General features: G+C 38.3%; 2 long non-coding RNA genes across 10 annotated transcripts in view; one reads left to right on the top strand and one right to left on the bottom strand.

The window, feature by feature from the left end:
• LOC103792373 (uncharacterized) overlaps positions 1 to 23,827 on the bottom strand; it is a 104,704-nt gene that overhangs the window by 17,576 nt on the left and 63,301 nt on the right. For 2 of the 3 annotated variants that reach the window (XR_013533599.1, XR_013533598.1), the window contains 4 exons: positions 13,287 to 14,300; positions 10,119 to 10,149; positions 8,032 to 9,110; positions 7,156 to 7,225 (listed from right to left, as the gene is read on the bottom strand). This is a non-coding gene — a long non-coding RNA (uncharacterized LOC103792373). Of the gene's footprint in view, positions 1 to 7,155; positions 7,226 to 8,031; positions 14,301 to 23,827 lie in introns of all 3 variants that reach the window. The other variant, XR_013533597.1, reaches the window with a different exon arrangement.
• The window catches only part of LOC128928102 (uncharacterized), a 67,552-nt gene that overhangs the window by 41,363 nt on the left and 2,362 nt on the right, over positions 1 to 23,827 (top strand). For 2 of the 7 annotated variants that reach the window (XR_013533590.1, XR_013533592.1), the window contains one exon: positions 13,328 to 13,470. The exons of 2 other annotated variants lie outside the window; for them this stretch is intronic. This is a non-coding gene — a long non-coding RNA (uncharacterized LOC128928102). Of the gene's footprint in view, positions 1 to 1,516; positions 2,148 to 2,543; positions 7,019 to 13,327; positions 13,471 to 23,827 lie in introns of those variants that run through there. 3 more of the 7 variants (XR_013533594.1, XR_013533593.1, XR_013533595.1) reach the window with 3 other exon arrangements.

Raw genomic sequence — 23,827 nt, 5'->3', positions numbered from 1 at the left:
TATTTTGGTTATGAACCTTCCTTGATTATCCAGCCATACAGTAAAGAACAAATCCAGTGGCTCATGCAAACTACTGAGGCTTGGCCTATAGCATTGGCTTCCTTTTCAGGACAATTAGACAACCACTATCCCCCTCATAAGTTGATTGCTTTTGCCAATAGACATGAATTTATCTTTCCAAAAGTCACAAAATCTGAGCCCATTTCCAATGGACTCGTAGTGTTCACCGATGGTTCATCCACAGGTATAGCTGCCTGTGTTAGTCAAGGCCACACCGTGCAGTTTCAAACTCAATCATCCTCGGCTCAGCTTACTGAGCTGCAAGCAGTTATAGCAGTATTCTCTGCTTTCTGTGATCAACCCTTAAACGTTTACACTGATAGTGCATACATTGCTCAATCCATACCTAATTTAGAGACAGCTCCCATCATCAAACATACCTCTTTAGCTGCAAAATTATTCAAACAATTACAACAGTTCATCATCAGCAGAACTCATCCTTTTTTTATTGGACACTTGCGGGCCCACTCAGGATTGCCTGGACCGCTGTAATAAGGCAATCAACAAGCCGATCTAGCCACCGTGTTTTTCATACATATGCCACAAAAGCTAAAGACCCACTATCTCAAGCTCAACACACACACAACCTACACCACCTTAATGCTCACTCCCTTAGATTATTACATCATATTACCAGGGAACAAGCTAGACAAATAGTAAAGGAATGCACACAATGTGCCACTCACCCGTACCTCATTTGGGAGTTAACCCTAGGGGCCTAGTCCCTAATGCACTCTGGCAGATGGGTGTAACTCATGTTTCAGAAGTTGGCAATCTCAAATATGTTCATGTATGCATTGATACCTACAGTGGATATGTGTTTGCCACACTCCAAACTGGAGAAGCCACTAAACACATCATCAGGCACTTACTCTCTGCTTTTGCCATCCTTGGCTGTCCACAAAAAATTAAAGCCGATAATGGACCAGGGTATAATGGACCAGCGTAGCCTTTGCCCGGTTCTGCTCTCAATTAAACATACAACATATAACTGGCATCCCCTTTAATCCTCAAGGCCAAGGGATAGTTGAGAGAGCCCATCTCACTTTAAAAATTACCTTTGAAAAAATAAAAGAGGAATGGTACCCCATTAAGGGGTCCCCCAGAAACCTCATGGCACATTCACTATTTATACTCAATTTTTTAACTTTAGACAAAAATGGACACTCCGCTGCAGAACGCCATTGGCAATCAGAAACTCAAACAAAATTCACATCAGTGATGTGGAAAGATCCTACGACTGGCTCCTGGCACGGACCCGACCCCGTATTGATTTGGGGTAGAGGATCAGTCTGTGTATATGCAAAAGAAGCAGATTCAGCCAGGTGGCTACCAGAGAGATTAGTGAACAAGTAGACAGTAAAGGAACATCAGGATGTGAGGACAATAACCCCTTCCCAGGGAATGTGTTAAGCCCTGAGGATTATTCCCTGTTCCCCCTCTTTCAATCTTTCAGAAACAAGTGGATCTTAATATTGATATCCCTGATAATCACTCTCATACCTAAGACCGACAGCGGATTCAGATCACAATATGATGTAAGATCAACTTGACTCCCTAGCTGAAGTAGTCCTGCAAAACCGACGAGGCCTAGGTCTGCTCACCGCCCACAAAGGAGGACTGTGCCTTGCATTAGATAAAAAAAGCTGCTTTTATGCTAACCGTTCTGATGTTGTCAGAGATGAGATAAAAGCCCTGCAAGAAGACCTGGCAAAAAGAAGAAAAGCACTCTTCGATAATCCATTGTGGGGAGGGTTGAATGGGTTCCTCCCCTATATCCTCTTTTCCTCCTACTCCTTACTGTTGGACCTCATATTCAACAAGGTCATGGCTTCTGTCAAACAACAGATTGACTCCATAAAAATGCAGCCCCTACAGGTCCATTATCATAAGCTGGAAATGGCCAACAGGGAAATGGAGTTGGATCAAGGCTATGGTGGAAGCTTGATAAGCACCACCAACTGTTTCTGACATCGCCTGATGAGCTGGACCAGTTAGCCAATGATGGGCAACCTGAGAGCCTAGCAGTAAGACGCTCCCGCCTAAGACAGAGGACCGGGATATGAATCCCGCTCACCCTATGACGGGTAAGGGTAAAAAGCATCACTGCAGGTGTATCTCTTGATCTAAGACAGGCATGGTCCCCACAGGCAATCGGCCACACAAAAATTAAATAGAAAAGGGGGACCTGTGGGAAGCAGTAGCCATCTTGTAACTATGTTGCTTAAGCTTTTGTTCCTCTTACCTAAACCTCCATCTTGTGGGCTTCCCTTAGTGTTTAAGTTTCACATTCCTCCTAGTTATGAGGCTAGCCTGCAGCCTCGTCTCCATGGTTACTCTGGAGACCTCAGCCCTCAGAACTTTCCGCCCTTGTTTATAAGCAACTGCCTTGTAGCTAATAAACGAGACTTGATCAGATCCTTGACTTGTCTCCATTCTCCGTGTCTCCTGTCTCTCTTTTTTAATCCCCACTCCCTCCCTAGGGTCTCCATTGCTCATTCCATGGGTCGGGACAATTGTAAAGGCCATAAACACTGAAGAAACTGCATCAACTACTGGGCAAAACAATAAGCTAGCATCAAAATGGCAGAATTAAATTCACACATAATACTAATAACCTTAAATGTAAATGGGCTAAATGTTCCACTCAAAAGAAACAGACTGGCAAATTGGATAGAGTCAAGACCAATTGGTATGCTGTTTTTGGGAGACCCATCTCATGTGCAAAGACACACATAGGCTCAAAACTAAGGAATGGAAGAAGATTTACCAAGCAAATAGACTTTAAACCACCAAAGAGCAAAAGAAACCAAGAAGGGCATTACATAATGGTAAAGGGATCAATGCAACAGAAAGACCTAACTAACCTAAATTTGCACCCAATACAGGAGCACCCAGATACATAAAGCAAGTTCTTAATGACCTACAAAGACACTAAGACTCCAACACAATAATAAAGTAAGACTTTAACACCCCACTGTCAATATTAAACAGATCAACAAGACAAAATTAACAAGGTTATCCAAGACTTGAACTCACATCTGGACCAAGTGGACTTATTAGACATCTATAGAACTCTCCACCCCAGGTCCTCAGAATATACATTCTTCTCAGCAAGACATCATACTTACTCAAAAATTGACCACATAATTGGAAGGAAATCACTCAGCAAATGCAAAAGAACAGAAATCATAATCTCTCAGGCCACAGGGCAATCAAATTAGAACTCAGGATTAAGAAACACTCAAAACTGCACAACTACATGGACACTGAACAACCTGCTTCTGAATGACTATTGGATAAATATTGAAATCAAGGTAAGAATAAAAATGTTCTTCGAAAACAAGAACGAAGACAACATGTACCAGAATCTCTGGGACACATTTAGTGTCTATGGAGAAATTTATAGCACTGCATACCCACATGAGAAGTGAGGAAAGATCTAAAATGGATACCTTATCATCACAATTAAAAGAAATAGAGGAGCAAGATCAAATGAATTCAAAAGCTAGCAGAAGACAAGAAGTAACTAAGTTCAGAGCAGAACTGAAGGAGACAGAGACATGAAAACCCATTAAAAAAAAAATCAGTGACTCCAGTAGCTGGTTTTTTGAAAAGACCAACAAAGTAGAACACTAACCAGACTAATAGAAAAGAGAGAATAGATGGAATAAAAAGCAATAAAGGGGATATCACCACTGATCTTACAGAAATAAAAACCATCAGAGGTTACTACAAACACCTCTTGCAGATAAACCAGTAAATCTAGATGATACGGACACATACACCCCCCAAGGCTAAACCAGGAAGAAATTAAATCCCTGAGGAGACCAATAACAAGATCTGAAATTGAGGCAGCAATTAATGGCCTACCAAACAAAAGTCCAGGACCAGACAGGTTCACAGCCGAATTCTACCATAGGTAAAAAGAGGAGATGGTACCGTTCTTTCTGAAACTATTCCAAGCAATACAAAAAGAGGGAATCCTGCCTAACTCATTTTATGAAACCAACATCATCCCAATACCAAAACGTGGCAGAGACACAACTAAAGAAAATTTTAGGCTGATATTCATGATGAGCATCGATGGGAAAATCCTCAATAAAATACTGGCAAACTGAGTCCAACAGCAAATCAGTAAGCTTATCAATCATAAGTCAGCTTGATCCCTGAAATGCAAGGCTGGTTAAACATACACAAATCTATAAACATAATCTACCACATAAACAGAACCAAGATAAAAACCACATGATTATCTCAGTAGATGGAGAGAATGCCTTCGACAAAATTCAACAGCCTTTATGCTAAAAACTCTCAGTAAACTAGGTATCGATGGAACATGTCTCAAAATAAGAGCTATTTATGACAAACAGACAATAACACTGTATGGGCAAAACCTGGAATTATTACCTTTGAAAACCAGCACAAGACAAGGTTGCCTTCTCTCACTATTTCTTTCAATACTCAACATAGTATTGAAAGTTCTGGTCAGGGCAATGAGGCAAGAAAAAGAAATCATACTCAACTAGGAAAAGAGGAAGTCAAATGGTCTCTATTTGCAGATGACATGACTGTGTATTTAGAAGACCCCATCTTCTCAGCCCAAAACCTCCTTAAGCTGATAAGCAAATTCAGCAAAGTCTTAAGAATACATGATCAGTGTGCAAAAGTCACAAGCATTGCTATAAACCAATAACAGACAGCCAAATCATGAGTGAACTCCCACTCACAATAGTTACAAAGAGTAAAATATCTAGGAATACATTTAACAAGGGATGAAAGGACCTCTTGAAAGAGAGCTAAAAACTATTGCTCAAGGAAATAAGATAACAGAGACAGATGGAAAAATGTTCCATGCTCATGGTTAGGAAGAATCAATTTTGTAAAAATGTCCATTATACATTCAATGCTACCTATCAAACTACCATTGACTTTTTTCACAAAATTGGAAAAAACTACCTTACACTTCATATGGAACCAAAAGAGCCTGCATAGGCAAGACAATCCTAAGCAAAACAAAAACAAAGCAAGAGCCACCATACTACCTGACTTCAAACTACACTACAAGGCTACAGTAATCAAACAACAGAGCTATAGACCAATGGAATAGAAGAGAGGCCTCAGAGGCAATGCCACACATCTACAACCATCTGATGTTTGACAAACCTGACAAAAACAACCAATGGGGAAAGGATTCCCTGTTTAATAAATGGTGTTGGGAAAACTGGCTAGTCCTATGCAGAAAGCTGAAACTGCATCTTTTCTTTACATCTTAGACACAAATTAACTCCATTGGATTAAAGATTTAAACATTAGACCTAACACCATAAAAACCCTAGAAGAACTCCTAGGCAATACCATTGAGGACATAGGCATAGGCAAGAACTTCATGACTAAAACACCAAAAACAATGGCAACAAAAGCCAAAATAGACAAGTGGGATCTAATTAAACTAAAGAGCTTCTGCACAGCAAAAGAAACAATTACAGTGAACCAGCAACCAACAGAATGGGGAAAAAATTTTGCAATTTACCCATCTGACAAAGGGCTAATATCCAGGATCTAGAAAGAAATTTAACAAATTTACAAGAAAAAACCAATTCAAAAATTGGGCAAAGGATATGAGCAAACACTTTTTAGAAGAATACATTTATGCAGCCAACAAACATGAAAAAAAGCTCATTATCACTGGTCATTAGAGAAATGCAAATCAAAATCATATTGAGATACCATCTCATGACATTAAGAATGGCGATTATTAAATCAGGAGACAACAGATGATCGAGAGGATGTGGAGAAACAGGAACGCATTTACACTATTGGCAGGAGTGTAAATTAGTTCAGCCACTGTGGAAGACAGTGTGGCAATTCCTCAAGGATATAGAACTAGCAATACCATTTGACGCAGCTATCTCATTACTGGGTATATACCCAAAGGATTATAAATCATTCTATTGGAAAGACACATGCACACATATGTTTATTACAGCACTGTTTACAATAGCAAAGACTTGGAACCAACCCAAATGCCCATCAATGATAGACTGGATAAAGATGTGGCACAAAATACACTGTGGACTACTGTGCAGCCATAAAAAAGGATGGGTTCATGTCCTTTGCAGGGACATGGATGAAACTGGAAACCATCCTCAGAAAACTGACACAACAGAAAACCAAACACTGCAGGTTCTCATAAGTGGGTGTTGAACAATAAGAACACAGGGAGGGGAACATCACACACCAGGGCCTGTCGGGAATAAGGGAGGGATAGCAGGGGGTGGAGGGATTGGAGAGAGAGAAAATTAGGAGAACTACCTAATGTAGATGACAGGGGGACGGATGCAGCAAATCACTATGGCACATGTATACCTAGGTAATAAATCTGCACATTCTGCATATGGACCCCAGAACTTAGTATAATTTTGAAAATTAAATTAGATGCAATTTTGTTATGCTACCCAGGTGGTTCTTAAACTCTGAAGTAGCTGGGACTATAGGTATATATCACCACACCCAGCTATTTTTTCCTACAATTTTAAATATTTCAGTCTCATGACAGAGCCAGTAATATAAGTAGAGAAACAATCTCTCCTGCCAAATATGTAATACCCAAATAATGTTTCCAAGAAAACAGCTGTATGTTATTTGTTATACAGTTTTTTAACTAAAAGGTGCCAGGGAGATTCCATGATTACCACACGTAATTTGATCCACTGAAAGTTAATATTGGCAAAAGTATAGATGTCATACTAGTATGATTTAAAAGTCAAAAGTATTAATATTTAATAAAACCTTAACCGAATTTTATATTTTCTCTATTGGGGAAAGCATTTTCTAATGTAATTTTTCTGTTTCTATGTATCTTCCAGTCCATTTTTATTCAGCCCCCACCCTGTTACAGTTCTTATCAATCTTTTGTTCATTACCAACGTTAAATAAAATTTTTTAATTGACTAGCCATATGTCTATGGTTTTCTATGACCAACAGTCCATAACCATCATAAAACAGTAATAGGTAAACCACTGCCAAATTTTAAAAGTTAACACTATGCAAAAGTTGACTGAGTGAGAAAATTTTACAAGAGACCATTTTACCTTGGTAGTAACAGTCAAGTTTTCATCATCTGGTTTCAAGCATGAATCCACACACGGTTCATGGAAAATGCTTTAGAGAAAAAATATACAATATAAATGAACAAGTTGATGATGATGATTATTATTATTACAAACTTTTTACCTGCCAGTTCATACTCAGCTCCCCCCTCCAAAAAACAAAAACACAATCTGGAAAAAGGTCAGCGATCTGTCTATTAAATAACCTATTCTAAAAATAGATTTTAGTTACCTATTTCTGCCTCCAGCTGTCTTAATCTATAAAATATTTATTGAAAACTAACTTTGAGCTCCATAACAAATAGTGACAGCCAATATATTGGCAGAGCTTGACAGTAATTTACTCTCACAAATTCTCTGTCCTGAAGCAGAACATGAAATTCAATTAACTGATGACCTAACTTTTGTCACCTAAACTGGAAGGAACCTTATGACCTAAAACAAGGTAGAAAGACCCACTCTCTTTTTCATTATCTATTTCTGGTTAAAAGAGTCATCTGTGTCACTTTGAAATGGCAGACTTGATTCCTCAGCATGAAAACCAGTCAAGGTCCAAATGCTCTTTTTTGTCCTGAGTACAGAGAATCCTTTACTATATTTGAAATGTATGAGAGCTAAATGTACCAAAGTCTAAAAATGAAGGTGTATTTTCTTACTGAGGATACTCTTCCCAGAAAGATTAAAACATTAGCAATTATAAAAATCCAATTATTTTTACTCTATTGATCCTACCTTATTCAGGACCTCCTAAACTAGTAAGCCCTTAAAACCTTCATAGGCACTCAGGTATTTAATGAGAGAGACTGCTGGAAAAGCAGAGTCCTGGCAGTTGTACCTGTTTCCCTAAGTACTAATTACCTTCCTTCCTATGGGTTCCCACTTCCAGATTCCACTTTTGCAGGGCTCCATGGCAGTTTCCAATCTTGAAATCTTCAGTCTTTGAAAGCACAGGTTCCTGTAAAGATGGTCTCAAATGGCCAGGAGTGGGAGTGCTGTATATCCCTGCTCCTGAATAACAGCCTAATTGGAGTCTCTACAAATTACCAGGACAGACACACCTCCAACTACCCAGCTGAACTTCTTGACTGATTTCACAGCCAATGCTGCCCCTGACCCCCAGTCTATGTGGATATGGGAAGGACATCAGTGAATTGGGAAAAGAGGCAGAGATGAGACACCTACCTTGGGCCACTGATCTATGTAGTTCAGCAATCTCGAGCACATCAGTACTCAAGGGGCTCTAAGCCTCCTCTGTAAGTCAGGATGAAATCAGATGATACCACATTTCTGTCTGCCGTAGATTCCTCCCAGTGTCTCCAAATGTTTTAGCATCTTACAGCAAAAATATTCAAGTTTGTCAGTTCTTGATTTAAAAAGAGCATAGCAATCTCTTTAGAGCTTCCTTGAGCCCTCTATTTTAATGTGCCTTTGTAGATAATTCCCAATATTTTGAGTTCTTCATAATTTATCAGACTTGTCATAAACCCCAATATTCTAATCTCTTACTGAATAATCTGTATTCAGAGTCTTTTCTCTTCAAACCTGGCCTTGCCCTGCTCATTCCATTCTTAGCCATTTCCATTGGGTTCACCAGCTAATTCCATTCTCATTCTATCCACTGGGTGCACCAGATTCACTCCCCCTTTGTATTATTAAAACACATGCCAGGTCAGGCATGGTGGCTCACACCTATAATCCGAGCAATTTGGGAGGCCAAGGCGGACAAATCACCTGAGGTCATGAGTTTGAGACCAGCCTGACCAACATGGAGAAACCCCGTCTCTGCTAAAAATACTAAATTATTTGTGCGTGGTCGTGCATGCTTGTAATCCCAGATAGGAGGCTGAGGCAGGAGAATCGCTTGAACCCAGGAGGCAAAGGTTGTGGTGAGCTGGGATTGTGCAATTGCCCTCCAGTCTGGCAACAGGAGCGAAACTCTGCTCAAAAAACAAACAACAGCAACAACAAAAACATGCCAATAGGTAAAAAAAGGAAGATTATTGGGCTTTAAAACAAGTCAAAATCTCACTTCTACCATGTCTTATTTCCAAAAAAAAAGCATCCTAATCTCTTTGAGTCTCAAGTTCTCTATTAGAAAATTTCTTGACCAGAACATTCAACACAGATTGAAGTACTAGAAGATATTTTAATTAGTTCTAAGACACCTTAAATTTCTGTAATTCTGTTGGGTTTTGGTTCTGTCTATAGGAAAATTCTGAATACACAGCCAGTAGAATTTGAAAACATACGAAAACACCAAGGAAGAAAAGTCAAGGAAAAAGAAAAATAAAAAAGCGTTATGGAAGTAGGCAGAGATACTAGCCTAAAGGGAAAACAAAACTGGGAAGGTAAATACTTTCTCTCCAAGACTTGCCAAATCTTGGTTTTTATAAAACTTCCAGTCCTATGGCCAAACCTTTATTCTGCCCTAAAGACTTTGATTGTTAATTAAAAAAAAAAAAAAAAAATGCTGGTTACTGCAGAAATTGTCATATTTATTGGGACAAACTCAAGGAATAACGTCATCTCTAACAGTAACCTAAAATGAGAGTTTAACTTATTTAAACTCATTAATTTAGACATTAAAATAATTTATCTGATTAATCTTATTCAGACCTATACCTTGATCAAAGTGCTGCACAGGTATCTCTATCAGTCTGTGCTGAGGAGCAGGAGAAAAGATTTGAAAGCCAGAGAGGCTGACGGTCCAACTGTGCGTGGTCTACTTTGTGAACTACGGAATCATGGTCCAATTAATCAGCCCCTCTAAACCACAGCTGCCTATTTAATAAACAGTAGGTTATGAGAAAAACGTGATGGCTTGATGAGCTAATTGCATAGCACATAATAGGGTGCTTAGCCCAGAATGCAACACTCAATAGATATTAGTTTCTTCCATATATGTTTTCTTAGTTAACATAATTTTCAAATCGGTAAAATCCTACCTGACTGCAGATTCATCAGAACTCCCAGAATCTATTAAAGGAAAAGGTAAAATGCATTTTAAATCAATAATGTGTAGAATATTAAAACCATAAGAAAGTACAGTGATGCATGCCTGTAATTTCAACTATTTGGGAGGCTGAGGAATTAGGTTCACCTGAGAAACCCAAAAGTTTGAGACCAGTTTAGGAAACAGCAAGATTCTATCTTCACTTAAAAAAAAGTATGCACAGTTGCGTATATGATTTAGATCATTTTTCTTTAAAGTAGACTGATGCTTTTTTACAAAGCATTCATCTGGGAGCATGCCTTGGACCGTATTAGAATTAATATAAGTTATACTTATTGGTATGTAATTAATGCCGTAAGAACTCTTAATTCCCTTTGTATTTGTTAAACATGAGTGACCAGTGTCAAACATCATGATTTCTGGACCAAAATATGAGAGGGCCATTAAAACAGTAGTACCCCTTATCCACCATAAGTGTGGAAAAGACACATTTGCCATTTTTCTCTGCTCTCACACCACAGCAAGTCATCAACAAAGATTCTGAGACCAAACATGTGGAGAGGTTTTCCCCACCAACAGGCAAGCAGCCACTTCTGCAGATGAGACAAACTGGGTGTCATCTAATTCAGTTCTCACGCTGTCCGCAGATAGCATCAGATTCCACAGCTAAAGGCCTCAGTCCCGTGAGACTGCCTCGCTACATCAGTCCTAAGTCTGAAACTCCAGAACTTCTGGCCAATCAGCTTCAAATTGGGGTTCCCAGGACTCCCTCTTTGGGTTGAATTGAGTTGCTGGAATGGCTCAGAGTACTCAGGAAGCACACTTAGCATACTGTGAATGACACTACAAAAGGTACAGATGAAGAGATGCCTAGTGCAAAGTATGGGGCTAGTAGCACAGAGATTCCCTCTCAGGACACACTACCCTCCAGGAACCTCCATGTATTCAGCGATCTGGAAGCTCTCCAAGCCCAGTCCCTTTGGGTCTTTATGAAAGCTTCAATACATAGGCATAACTAATCAATCCCTGGCTGTTGGTGACTGACAACTTTCAGCCCTTCTCCCCAGAGTTTGCAGAGACGGAAGATCTCAAACCTCTAATCAGGCATGTCTTCAGGATGGTACCAGTTCCCATCCTGAATCTACCTAGGAGCTTCCAGCCATTGATCATTAGCATACTAAAATACATCACTTTGGAAATTCGAAGGATTTTACGGATTGTACACCAAGAAATGTGTCAAAGTCCAAACACAGATTTTACATCTGCAGTTTTGAATTATGTGGTTACAGCTACTAACAGTTAACGTATTCCAAACATATTACATTGAAAACTCCAGAAATAGACAAGTCGTAAGTGTCAGTGTGCCAGTCTGAGAAGCACAATAAAATTTTGAGCTATTGCCCTCTATCCATCCCAGGATGTGAATCATTCCTTTGTCCAGGGCATTCACACTGCATGTGCTTTCCAGCCCTAATCATCAACACGGTCTCCTGCATCCAGCCATCAACATCATTAAGGCCTCAAGGCCCAGGAACACTCAAAGCTGATCTTTTTTTCTGACTTAGAGTCAGGGGTGAATAGTGACCTAACAGTATATGACAGTGCCTACGTCATTCACCTCACCTCATCTCATTACATAGGCACTGCCTTCACATCATCACAGGAAAACGGGTGAGAACCATAACATATTTTAAGAGACCACATTCAAATAAACTTTTATTACAGCATATTACTGTAATTTTCCATTTTATTAATTTTTTACTGTGCCTAATTTATCAAGTATCATAGATACCTAAGTATAGAATAAAAACAGTAGTTCAGTACTATTTGTGCTTTCAGGCATTCACTAGGGACTTCTAAATGTGTCTCCCATAGTTAAGGGGGAACTACTGCACTTACATTGTTGTAACACAACACATTCTAGCTCTTTAGTTAAAACTGTTCAGTTCAAGATAAAACACTCTATCACGAAAAGTCAGCAAAATGTAAGAATCAGACCAGAAACAGATTCTTGCAAAAACTTTCCCGCTGCCAGTGGAGATGAGCTCGAGATATTAGTGTGTTACTCTGGCCAATACTCTTGGGGAAGGTGCTGGGTGTTTTACTTAGTTGTAGCTGTGTACTCTGCCCTACATATAACAAGGCCCAAATTCACTTGCCATTTTACCTCCCCCAGAAAGAACCACTGAAAAGATGACCGCTTTAAGAGCTTATCCACTCGGAACCACATCACAGAACAAGAGTCTGTCTCATCAACAACAAAGAAACAAACCTAATTGTTCCCATGTAAAAATAAGTCTAGGTCCATACCTGATCTGAAGAGTTCACAATGCCATGAGACAGGACAGAAATATATTAAAACATCAAATTCCTTCTTTCTGTAGAAATAAAACTTGAATTTAAGCTTTTGTTAGACAAGTCAAGAAAAAGAACAAAAAATGCAAAAGTAAAACCTGAAAGGCCATTTCATAATCAAGGGCTCATGACCATGAGACTTTCACAAACTGTATATATTCTTCAAAATGTTGGTTCTGCATTTTGACATGAGTAAGTTGCAGTTTCATTTGAGGATGTCCAGGAGGTCAAATAAGAATGTCATTTGCTATTTTCAGTCCTTTTTTTAAGAGACGAGTACAGTAAACTTTTTTAGAGAAATGAATTGTCACAACTTCATAGGCTAAAGGCTCATGACTCATAATTCTAAGGGCATTTGTAAAATATGGTGGTGAACTTCTGAACATTCTGAACTTCTCAGCCTTTAACTCTCATATAATAAATATTCACAGATAGAAACCAAACCAAAGCTCCTTAAACTCTCATATAGTAAATATTCACAAATACAAATTAAACAAAAGCTCCTTTTAAACTGACATTTTTCTTTTGTTTGAGGCAGTCTTGCTCTGCTGCCAGACTGGAGTGCAATGGCACAATTTTGGCTCACTGCAACCTCCGCCTTACTGGTTCAAGCAATTTCTGTGTCTGAGCCTCCCGAATAGCTGGAGCCACAGGCGTGTGCCACCATGCAAGCTATTTTTTTATATTTTAATAGAGATGGGGTTTCACCATGTATGCCAGGATGGTCTCCATTTCCTGACCTCGTCGTCTGCCCCCCTCAGTCTCCCAAACTGCTGGGATTACAGGTGTGAGCCACCGCACTTACCTTATTTTTCTTTCTCTGTTTTTTATTTCTTCATTTACCAGCAACAGGAGTGTCTGCTTCAATGTGGCAGAGTGGTATGCAGGGACACAACAAGTGTAAAATGAATTGAACCAGAGCTGATGGAATCAATGTGGATACATCTTGAAAGTATAATACAAAGTACCCAAAAGAAAGTGGCAGAAAGGTATGTAAAGGGTAGAACCACTCACATTCCATTTTATGACACAAATAAAAATTCTGCATATTATTTCTGAGCATCACAATATAGGTAAGGGTTTCAAAAGGGTACGGAAATGGAAAACAGCCAGTGATGTTGGTAGCCTCAATGATGTTCATGATGTTGGTCGCCTCTATGCAATTTTTTTTTTAAACTTTTATACCAAAAAGTCTTAAAACCACCATTTTAAGACTGTCTTCTAGTTAGGAATGAATTACTTTTCCAGTTTTTAATAATGAAAGATGCCACAAACACAGCCATACACACAGCCATGCACACACATGCGCACAGTTTGCTCGTTAGAACATCTCATTGGTTTCAGATTCTTGGTGTAATAACATTAACAGGAAGTCTCTAACATTTATACAGAAACTAATATCTAAGTAAAGCATTTCTTTAGTAAGCATCAGAACTCCAACTAGCACATATCTTAGAACCTCAAAATTCACTGCTTTGAATTCCTGACAAATATAAAAATTCCTTCTTGGAAACGTTATGCTATTCAAAATATTAAAATGGAAACATCTGAGTTAAAACTCATATTTTTAAAATCTTGTTTTCTTATACTTCTAAATTTTATTGAAATATGGATACTAACAATAACATTTATGTCAATGCCTTTCATTCAATTTAGAATAAAAAGAATTAGCGGTAAGAAAAATGTGAGTACTTCCAATCATTTAATATACTTATTTCCAGCATTCCATTTGTATTGAAAATGTACCTGCTCTCGATTTGTGTACATTCTTTCTTTGTACTGCTTCTCTCACAACACGATGTTCCATTTCAGTGGTAGGCTGAAAGAGTTTTAAAAGAAAATAACTAATAAATTATATATATAATATACAATACAAAGTTAGTAATAAAAATAAATAAATATAATTGCCTTCAAGGAAGGATGTTATACAGGAGGCCCTGCAAAGCAAAGGGGACATATCATCAATTATAAGTAGATGTGACAGGGCCAGCCAAACATTCATGCAGTGTTAGTATCAAGCTCAGTTCTCATGCCTGGCTCTGAAAACAGTTACTTATGGTGTTGATGGTTCTTTTTGTCATCTTCTTTTTATTGCCTGGGACAGCAAGGTGATGGAAATATACCAAGTAAAATAAGAATATAGGATCCCTAAATCACAAAGTTTGTAATTCAAAAGTGAGATTGTTTCAAATGCCTATAAATAAAATAGAAAAGTATGGATATTAATGTAAACATGTTGAGCTGATAAGGATAAAAGAGGCCATTAAACTGTGGATCAAATCACAGCCTTAGAGAATGAATGTCAAGGCCCAGGATGAATGGTGCATAGTATTTAAACGTGAAACGTCAGAGGCATTGATGCCAGGACACCACAAATATTTATCATATGCTTCCCCTTGTCCTGTCACTTAGGAAATAGACAGTTGTCATGCCAGTTCAGGTGAATGTGTGATTCACCTCATCAAAGAAAGTGTTCTCAATTGATCAACTATGATACACACTTATGAAATAACAGTTTTTCAAAATTCTTATTTCCCATGCCCACGTGGCTATTGAAGCACCTACATTTCTCATATCCTGTCTGACCTTTTCTTGAGTTCCTTGATCCACTCATGCAAGACTTAAAACACATCAAATAAACCATCTAGAATAAGGTTTTAGTATCACAATATTTATCAAAAGAGACAACATTGAATTGCCACAGTCTTGATTAAGAAGAATAAACTTTTATATTTCAAGATCAGTGCAGTATTCTTAGAAAACGACAATTTAGGTATGCACAGAGTAAACTTTATAATACGTCTACTTCTAAAATTAGCTAAGGTCGGTATGTCATCTTACTCTATAAACCACTTGTATAAAACAGCTATCATATCAAAGAACTGGCTGACACACATCCCCCAAAACTAGCCAAAATGCGACTTAATCACATCTTATTCACTCATGTCAAAGAAACTTCTTGCTCTGAGGCCTGACAGTTATGAAGAGAAATTAGCTGCTGTGCTCTACCCCAGTTCTGGCACTCCTCCTGCCTCCAGCACTCTCCACAGCAATAACCGCTTTCGCTAGACAGGACATATGCCCAAGGAACTGCAAGTGAGGTGTCTCAAGTTCCCTTTGTTTTAACTCCAAAGTCCCCAAGAAACCCTTTCCCCACCTCGTTGCCCTTTCACAATCCCTCTTCCTCTGCAAAAGCAACCATTACATCTGTCATCCTGGTGCTTCTCTTCCTAACTGCTTTTTATGGATAATTGCGACCACTTTTTTCATCTGTATTCAGCAGTAGTATACACCAGTAATTTCTTTTTTCATCTCATTCTGCTTCCTCTGTGGCCAGAATCCTACTTCAGAAATAAAAGGAGATTAATGCCCTCCCTTGATTCTGTTATTTTTTTAAATTGCTGTCCAATGGTTCTTTTTCCAGATTTCTCTAAAGGAAGGCTAGTTCCTTGTTTTTCAGAGCTGTGTCCAAAGAACAGCACCACCACCGCCTGAGTACTCCTTAGAAATGCAGAATCCCACATGCGCTGGATGACAATGTCCATTTTTCAGAAGCTCCTCAACTAATTCTTGAAAGTTTGGATGCCCTGTTCTACTCTAATGTGCTTCCACATTTGTTTACCTTAATCATCCATCTGGAACAGCCTCCGGTTTTTCCCCGATTAAGTCCCTGAATTTAATTCTGCATTATGAGCCATTATGTTTCTAATAAACTTAATCAGGCTATACCTTCTCTGACTTCCTCTCCAGAAATCACAGGACACTACTCAATTATGTTAATTTGGCCTATATGATACTATCCGATGAAATTGTAACATTTTCTATAAAACTAAATTATGGCCATACATGGCTGACCATTTATGGTGATATTCCTCTACGATAGATAAAACAGGTCTGTGTGGAGAGGTACCTCAGTACTTCATGCCTCTCCAACAGTGAGAATGAGAGCAAGAGCAGGAAGATGTTACTCTAATTCTCTACACATTTTGGTGCTGGAAGCTCACCTTACCTTCTTTCCTATTTATATCACCCTGCTCTTCCTTCTTTTTCAAATCAATGTGACTTTACTACCCTCCTTTACATATACCCACATACTGTTTCTTCACTTATTCCAAGTACACTCTGCCCTCCTCATTCTTTCTTTTATTCATTTTCTCTTCCCTCTTTCCTGACTTGCCTCAGATCTCAGAGTATCTTTAAAAGGGAACTAATAATTCAGTTCCTTTAGTGGTACTCTCAATAGACTCAACTACTGACCCCTAATAGATTTACAACTTACCACCATTTTACTTCTCCTTTCCTTATCACACATTTAATAGAAGATTTTCTTTAGCTATTTGAATATATTAGTGCTCATGTTTTAAAAAATTCCATGAAATGCCTTTTTAAATAAAATACTATTCTTACCTTCTCCTTTTACATTGACTGTGTGTGTGTGTGTGTGTGTGTGTGTGTTCATTGGAAGGTCTAGGTAAAGGCTCCAACACTTTCTGTGGGACACACTGATTAGGTAATATCAAGCATGAGTTTCCGTTTAAAATATGAGTTGCAATAAAGACTTTCTTATCAATTTTGTTTTTTTGAAACAGGGTCTCACTCTGTCACCCAGGGCTGGAATGTAGTGGCATGATTATGACTCACTGCAGTCTTAACCTTCTGACCTCCAGCAGTCTTCCCACCTCAACTTACTGAGTAACTGGAACTATAGGTGCATACCATTATGATAGGCTACTTTTTTATTCTTACTTTTGTAGAGACAAGGTCTCACTATATTGCCCAGGCTGGTCTCAAGTCCTGGGTTTTTTTTTTTTTTTTTTTTTTTTTGAAACAGAGTCTCACTCTGTCACCAGTTGCCAGGCTGGAATGCAGTGGCATGATCTCAGCTCACTGCAACCTCCCCCTCTCGGGTTCAAGCAATTCTCCCTCCTGAGTAGCTGGGACTATAGGTGTACACCACCACACCCAGCTAATTTTTTTGATTTTTAGTAGAGATGGGATTTCACCATGTTTGCCAGGATGCTCTCGATCTCTTGACCTCATGATCCACCCACCTCAGCTTCCCAAAGTGCTGGGATTACAGGTGTGAGCCACCACACCCGGCCAAAATTCCTGGTCTTAAGTAATCCTTTCACTTCTGCCTCCCGAAGTGTTGAGATAACAATCGTGCACCATTACACCCAGCACTAATCAACTTACTTAAAAAAAAAATTTCAGTTTACCCAAGCTTGGTGGCTCACTTATAATCCCAGCCCTTTGCAAAACCAAGGTAGGTAGATTGCTTGAGCTTGGAGTTCAAGACGAGCTTGGGCAACAAAATGAGAACTTATCTGTACAAAAAAAAAAATATCAAAATGAGTTAGTCATTTTGGTGTGTGCTGGAAGTCCCAGCTACTTGGTTCTTATGTGGGAGGATCACTTGAGCCTGGGAGGTGGAGACTGTAGCAAGCCAAGATCATGCCACTGCACTCTAGCCTAGGCAACAGAGCAAGACTCTGTCTCCCCCTCAATTTTAATTTAGTATTTTAAAACTAATTTGACTTAAAAAATAAGAGAAGAATGTACTGAAGACCAAAGCATTCCAGTTGAGAATATCACCTACACTTTCTAGGTCAGGCTTATCTGTTATCTTCATATGACCATTGAATTGCTTATCCAAGCATAGCAGCCCAAAGGAAACATTCACAGACAGAATATTAGCATGTGCATATTTCAGTCAGAAACTAGCTTCAAAGTACCTAACTGTACTTTGAGAAACTAGCTTCAAAGTACCTAACTCTACTTTGCAATCTCCACCAAAAATAAGAAAACATTTAAAAAATACATAATGGCAGCTGAGCGCTGTGGCTTACACCTGTAATCTCAACACTTTTGGAGGCTGAGGCGGGAGCGTCACGAGGTCAAGAGATCGAGACCATCCTGGCCAACATGGTGAAACCCCGTCTCTACTAAAAAAAATACAGAAATTAGCTGGGCATGGTTGTACGTGCCTGTAATCCCAGCTACTCAGGAGGCTGAGGCAGGAGAATTGCTTGAACCTGGAGGCAGAGGTTGCAGTGAGCCTGGATCACACCACTGCACTTTAGCCTGGTGCCTGGTGACAGAGCAAGACTGTCTCAAAAAATATATATATCTTATCTATATTATGATATATATATATATGATATATATATATGATATATATATATATATGATATATATATATATATGATATATATATATGATATATATATATATATGATATATATATATATATATGATATATATATATTGGCCAGGTGCATTGGCTCATGTTTGTAATCTCAGCACTTTGCCAGGCCTAGGCAGGTGTATCACTTGAGGTCAGGAGTTTGAGAGCAGCCTGACCAATACGGTGATACCCTGTCTCTACCAAAAATAAATTATCCTGGATAGGTAGAGCACAGCTATATTTCCAGCTACTTGGGAGGATAAGAGAATTGCTTAAACCCAGGAGATGCAGGTTGCAGTTAGCGGGGATTGCACCACTGCACTCCAGCCTGGGTGAAAGAGCAAGACTGCATCTCAAAACATTATATATATACGTATATATATGGAATATATAACTAAATATATATTACTTGGCGTAATACAATACTAAAAACATTTTTAAATATCCTCATATAAATATTTCAGTGTTAAGATATTTATGATAGAAAACTTGGAAATATGTCATATTGAGCATCAGTAGAACACCATAGAAGATGCTTCATTTAGGTAAACAAAGACTTGGAAAAATCTGCATTTTTAAAATAAAATCCTTACTGATAGAAAAGTTCGAATAGAATGATAATGTAGTAATAAAATTTTTGTTATATTTAAATAAAAGCAAGGAAATATGTGATCAACTGTGCAACTATTTTTATTTATTTATTTTTTAAGTTCTGGGGTATATGTGCAGAACATGCAGGTTTGTTACCTAGGTATACACGTGCCATGGTGATTTGAGGCATACATCAAGCCAGGGGCAGTGGATCACACCTTTAATCTTAAGACTTTGGGAGGCCAAGGTGGGTGGATAGCTTAAGCCCAGGAGTTTGAAACTAGCCTGGGAAAAATGGTCAAACCCCATTTGTACAAAAGAAACATAAATTAGCTGGGCATGGTGGTGCATGCCTGCAATCCCAGACACTCAGAAGACTGAGATAGAAGGATCACATTACCCTGGATGGTCAAGGCTGCAGCGAGCTGAAATTGCATTATTGCACTTTAGCACAGGCAACAAGTTAGACCCTGTCAAGAAAAGGAAAGGAAGAGAAAGAAAAAAGAAGAGAGAGAGAGAGAGAACCATCTTCAAAAGTGTAGCAAGCTTCTTTAAAAGGAAAAAAAAAGAACATTTATTTAGGAAGCATCTAAAATGTGTCAGGATTCTATTTCACGTTTGTTGTACATAGCGTAATCATAAAAAATAATTATGATGATGGCTTTCTGCCCATTCCAGGGTGTTAAGAGCAAACTGATAAATAGATAGGATCTTTTGTTCTCTTTATTCACAATTTCCTCCTCTGAGACTTTCACATGGCTGGCTCTTTCTGATTTCTTAGTTGGCAGCTTAAATACCATACTCTGAGAAGTGTTTTCTGACCACAGATTTCCATTCCTACTCCCATTCCCATTGTAACTACAAACTTACTTGATACCTGCTAACATTTTCTATTTTCTGTATAGAAAGCATTTAGACTGAGAAATATTTGCTCTGTTTTTCTGTTCCTACTACTAAAGGATAAGACCTCATCTTGTATATTCAGCATCTCACTGACTAGCACAGTTTGTGATCTATGACCAAAATAAATTCTAGGTCAAAACACTGAGAATTTTATCAGAAAGTCTCATGTGCCAAACCCTATGTTCTTATAGGACGTCTTCATTCCTAGAAGCCTGCTGAAACTGAACACACCTCTACCCCAAATTTAAAATCCACAGCTATTTCCTACTATTCTATTCTTTTCTTGAAGATACTGCCATTTTATTGTCCTTCAGGTTTACAAAAATTTTCCTCAAGACTTACTAAGTCATGGAATACTGAATACTGCTTTGGTAATTTTGTCTCACACTTGTAAACATATTTTCCAGATTACATGTTTTTACATTTCCCACTACTTGTGTTCATTGCACATGCCTGAGAGGTACCATTACTACCATTTTTATGAACGGGTCAATGACAATCAAATAAAGAATTTTCCCCAAGGTCACATACTAGTAAGTGGCAGAACCAGAACGCCAACATGTCTTTTGACTTCTACTTGGTGCTGGTAAAACTATACACCAGCTGCTTCTAGTGAAAAGTCAGGGCCCTCCTGTTTCTCTCTACAGTTATTACAATACACAATTATTATTTTATACTTCTGCTGCTGTGCGGCTGCCACGGTAGTACTCAGTGTGTTCTCTTTTTGAAAATGACTTCCACTTACAACACTAAATTGTTATTACAGTCCCACATAGTAATTATTCCTCATGTGTTTTTATTAACCTAAAATGTTTATTATAGGTCTGTACTGAACAACCAAAATATATAAACATTCTAAAATCTCAGCATTTTCTTTTCAAGTTCCAATTTCAGTAGAAACTACAATTCAAACTGTGTCTAACTCTGCTTTTGATTTTGCACATCCAGATATATCACAGAATGATACATTTGGCCACAGCTTAACCTGAAATAATTATTTAGATTCTAGATAAACTTATTTTCAGAACACAAAGTCATTTTTCACAAATTCTAAACTTTTTTTTTCTGGCACTATACTACACTTCACAAATGAATCATGCAGATTACAAAATCATACTATGAAGCAGTAATTTACTCAGCACATAATTATGAGCTAAAAATGAGAAAATTGTGGGCATATGCAAAAGGTAATTATTTGCATAAATCACTTGGGGAAAATGAAAATTTAGTTTATAGTAGTTTCTTATTTAAGTGGGTTGTCATTGCAAATAGTATTAGTTGCTTTTATTCTGTTTGTCAAAAAGATGAAGATAAATGTATACATTCAGCTTTTCCAAAGGAAAAAAAAAGTAAACTTGTGGGCAATAATTGTTGAATGAAAGCCACACACAGATAACTAAAGAGAAAGCTGTAACTAAATATGCTGACAATGAAGACACAGATGGATTCAAAGACTAGTCACCAAAGAAATGAGATCTGCAAGAAAAAAATGAGGTGGGGATAAATCATTTTAAAATGTGAGCATGAAGGGAGAAACAACAAAGAAGGCTGGTCCATTTAATATGATCATCCAAGAAAGACAAGAAACAACATGATGTACAATAAAGTGTATGGAGAAATAGATAGGTTAACAGCCTTTTGTTCCTTTATAGCCCTAACAGTACAGGTTAATACTTAGGCTACAATTAGTTTTTAAAAAACATTTATGTGATACAGAGTTTAATTTTTTTACTATAAAATGTTCAGTTAGCTAACCATGGTCATCTACCACTACCTGAAAGACTGTTACTATTACAAAGAGGGAAAACTAGAACTTTTCATCAACTTTCCACCTAGAGAAAGAATTGGTCATGAAAATTCTAAAGAGTAATGCATGGCTTGTAAAAGTGTATTTATAGAGCAAGGGTTGGGGCTAAAAAGTGCTCAAGAAATTTTAGTCTAAAATCACAATCTAATATTTCAGTTGAATTATACTAGAAAATATATTGTAACCCTCTTTGCTATTAATGACCTAATTTATTTCCTTCTACTTATGGCATAATTTCTCAAAATAACACATCAAAACTTATACATCCTTAAACATTAAAAAATAATACAATTGAGGGCCGGGCGTGGTGGCTCATGCCTGTAATCCCAGCACATTGGGAGGCTGAGGCCGGTGGATCACGAGGTCAAGAGATCGAGACCATCCTGGTCAACATGGTGAAACCCCGTCTCTACTAAAAATACAAAAATTAGCTGGGCATGGTGGCGCGTGCCTGTAATCCCAGCTACTTGGGAGACTGAGGCAGGAGAATTGCCTGAACCCAGGAGGCGGAGGTTGCAGTGAGCCGAGATCACACCATTGCACTCCAGCCTGAGTAACAAGAGCAAAACTCCATCTCAAAATAAATAAATAAATAAATAAATAATAATAATACAATTGTAAGCAGTATTTTTAACTGCAGTGTTTAATCAATAGATACATTATATATATTACCTATAGCATTCCATTACATAAAAATTTCTTCTATTCAGATTAAACAACTATTAAGACTGAATGTGGCAACTCATGCCTTTAACACCAGCACTTTGAGAGGCTGATGTGGGCATATCATGTGAGTCCAACAGTTAAAGATCAGCCTGGGCCACAAGGCAAAACCCCATCTCTACAAAAAATAGAAAACTCAGGCCAGGCACGGTGGCTCACGCCGGTAATCCCAGCACTTTGGGAGGCTGAGGCGGTGGATCATGAGGTCAAGATATTGAGACCATCCTGGACAACATGGTGAAACCTTGTCTCTACTAAAAATACAAAAAATTAGCTGGGCATGGTGGCACGTGCCTGTAATCCCAGCTACTCAGGAGGCTGAGGCAGGAGAATTGCCTGAACCCAGGAGGAGGAGGTTGCAGTGAGCCGAGATCGCGCCATTGCACTCCAGCCTGGGTAACAAGAGCGAAACTCTGTCTCCAAAAAAAAAAAAAAAAAAAAATAGAAAACTCAGTCAAGCATGGTGACAAAGGTCTACAGTGCCAGCTACCTGGATGGCTGAGGTGGGAGGATCACCTGAGCCCAAGAAATGAAGACTGCAATGAGCCAAGATCCCCCACTGCACTCCAGCCTGGGTGATAGAGTCAAAATTCATCTCCAAAAAGCGACAACTACAATGCTTCTTACGTGGAAGACGATTCCAGGTACTCCAGGATACACACAGATGTGTGTGTGACCTCCAGTATCTTGTAGTATGCGGGAACTTTAAATGGTTATTTAAACAACTAGATACAAAAATTTCTGAATGTAATATAAAAACTTTGACTGGATTTTTAAATAAACTACAATGACAAAATTATGGTGTTAAAGTCTTACCATATTGGTGTTAAGAGTCTGCTTTTGTAACTAATAATTTGCAGTTAAATACATGTTATTCATTTGATGAAGTGTTTTATATCCACTTTATGGACAACTTATACAACACACAAAAATTTATTTGTAATACAAATTTTGATAACATAAATATAAATTTCTTCATTTCTACAATTTATATTTTTAAAGGAGATACAATCTGGTTATGTTGCCCAGGCTGTTCTCAAACTCCTGGGCTCAAGCAATCCTGCTGCCTCAAACCCCAAAGTAGCTGGTACTACAGGTGTACACCCTTATACCCAGTTAGTTTTCTACAAATTTT

Source organism: Callithrix jacchus, chromosome 4 (genome assembly GCF_049354715.1).
Source record: "Callithrix jacchus isolate 240 chromosome 4, calJac240_pri, whole genome shotgun sequence".
NCBI classification, from domain to species: domain Eukaryota; kingdom Metazoa; phylum Chordata; class Mammalia; order Primates; family Cebidae; genus Callithrix; species Callithrix jacchus.
This window is presented reverse-complemented; position numbering and strand designations above follow the sequence as displayed.